Below are 2,619 nucleotides of genomic sequence, written 5' to 3' on the forward strand. Positions count from 1 at the left end.
ACACACTCTCTCTCTCTCTCTCTGTCTCTCTTTCTCTCTCTCTCTCTCTGTGTCTCTCTTTCTCTATCTCTCTCTATCTCTCTATCTCTCTCTCTATCTCTCTCTCTCTGTCTCTCTCTCTCTCTCTCTCTCTCTCTCTCTCTCTCTCAATTCATCTAGTAGAATGAAAAAACAAAACAACATAGAAACAACGGGGAGAAAAGGAAAAGGTCGGACTTGCCATTGGCACCCACCAACCACCCGTAGATAGGCGTAAAAAGAGATTTTTGTTTTTTGTCTTAGTAAGATTTTTACAGCACTTGCAACACAATAAGGTCATATAAGTGCCGAAGATTAGAGGTGTTACAAGAGAGTAACAAACACAAAAAAGAAAAAGGAGAGGTAAGGACGATAGATGTTAGATAGGAAAAAAGAAGCAAACCACACCAGAGCACCCGCCAACCACCCAAGGATTTTTATTAGTTTGTTTGCTAACAATGGGGATGGAGATTGGGGGGGGGGGGTTGACAGACAGTTGTTCTGAAGTCGTATGAGCCTCAAGGAGGACATACAGCTATAGATACGCACTTTAAGGGGGGGGAGGCTACACCTGAAGGCTATCTCGCTTATTACTGGTCCGAATTTTACCAAATTTCACACATATAACAAACATAGAAAGGTGTATTTAAATCCGCAATCACATTTGAGAAAAAGTTTCGTTTCTATGGATACGGCGTCCATATTGGATTTTGTTGACATGTCTTACATAATGAATACCGCACTTATCGCTCATGGAAATTGAATGATTTTTTGCATGCGTGTTCACAAACATTAGATCTAAAATTTGTCTGTTGTTTTTTTCCTAACCGAATTACACAATTTTTAATCAATTTTTTCCTGAGGTAGCTTTCAAGTTTTCAAAAAATCCGTAAAAATCCACACTCCAGACACCACCAACAAAAATCTACTCCATATATCAAAAATTCAACAAACAAATTTTTAGTATTAGATCTACATCTTTTCTTCATTCTGTGAAAATTTCATGAAGATTGGATAAAAAATGGTGGAGTTATTAAAAAAAGTATAGAGAAAAGTCGCGTTTTGGGTAAACGGCCGATAAAGAAAAATAAAATACTGACTTAATGAGGAAATGGCGGTGACAAGCATGCCCGGTATGGGAAAAAATACGGTTTTTGGGGTTTTTTATGTGATGAAATAGTTGTAGGAGAGGCTGAGGAAGCTAAAAATGCCTACAACTCAAATTCCATAATTGTGAGTCGAATTTGGACTTTGGGGGTGTAGCCCCCCCCTTAACATTATTTTCTAAAACATAAATATAGCCCAGCATATTTAGAAATAAACAACGATAATGGAAGAACTTTCGTAACGGGCGACCACCTCAATAAGCACGCTAAAGAATGGACCCTAACAATAACCCAAGCCCAAACCCTAACCCTAACCCCAACCCTAACACTAAACCCTAACCCTGTCCCTAACCCTAAGCCTAACCCTCTATCTATTTCACAGTGGTCGGTCGTTACGGAATTCCTCCCATAACACAGACTACCTTTCACAAACCAAAACGAACAAGTAAGGGCATATGTGAGGCAGCGTGGTGGAATCAGACTCTCGTCAAAATAATCAAAGTGAAGAAACTGACATTTCTCCGCCGGTTTGCGAATTTTTATCGAACTTTTGGTTTTTGACTCAACACCTTTCATGCCCATTAAAGAACACATTTCTGTGTGGATTTTACTGAAAAACGTTGATTGAAGGCACAACATAATTAAATTTTCAGTTACCACGGACTCTTAAGGAAATAACTAACCTTTGGAGGCAACTTTCTCACTAATTTTACTTCTAAAACCATGCGACCCCCATCTCCTTTATTCGCAAATATTTTGACTTGTATTCAGGATAAATGAATAAATTTTTCATCTAAATAAAGACAAGTGAACAAGCTTTAAGATGATACCAATAACTCCACATGGCCAAGAATAATTTGACGAGAGCCTGTTTCTACCGCGTCGTGACACATATAATAATATCTGTCTTTACTAAAAGACAAGAAAATAAAACAAAACATTTTTAAGTTTGTTCTTTATTCCCTGACACGAGTCATGGTAGCTATGAGTTGGTCACTGAACACACTTTGTACGAGTACACGAAACTCCAAGTTTACCTTATCTCATAATATTCCAAGTTTTGAACACATCAGAAATCACAACACTCGCACTTCTTGTTTCAAACTGGTTTACAAAAAAATCAACAACCCCACAACTCCAAACTGTAGTTACCTCCAGTCGCCACCACTATTGCACTGTGATCTATACCTCGTGGTCATATTATAGAAAGAGAAAAAAGAGAAACCACCTCTCGCTTTGCTCCCTCGAGCAAATAATCAACCCGTGACGACCCCCCGTTCTCTTTGCCGTTCACAAGAACCTGAGTGGAAGAAAAATCTTGTTGACAATATAATAATACCCGATCCCTAAACACCACGGCCAAGCCTTCAGTACAGGCAGAGTGACGGCGCAGAACCTTTTCAATTTTTGTTTGCACTAAGTAAGCCTGTACCTTGCTTAATTCTCTAGCTTTGACCAAACCTAACCGTATGATCGCCCAACACACACACACACA

At 39.0% G+C, this 2,619-nt stretch overlaps 1 protein-coding gene across 2 annotated transcripts in view; it reads right to left on the reverse strand.

The window, feature by feature from the left end:
- LOC101856513 overlaps positions 1-2,619 on the reverse strand; it is a 43,049-nt gene that overhangs the window by 18,606 nt on the left and 21,824 nt on the right. Inside the window, exon 1 of one of the 2 annotated variants that reach the window (XM_005099026.3) lies at positions 2,162-2,506. The exons of the other annotated variant lie outside the window; for it this stretch is intronic. The gene's annotated coding sequence lies outside the window, so the exon portion shown is untranslated. Of the gene's footprint in view, positions 1-2,161; positions 2,507-2,619 lie in introns of those variants that run through there. 2 annotated transcript variants of the gene reach the window in all.

Source organism: Aplysia californica, unplaced genomic scaffold (assembly GCF_000002075.1).
Source record: "Aplysia californica isolate F4 #8 unplaced genomic scaffold, AplCal3.0 scaffold00200, whole genome shotgun sequence".
NCBI lineage: Eukaryota > Metazoa > Mollusca > Gastropoda > Aplysiida > Aplysiidae > Aplysia > Aplysia californica.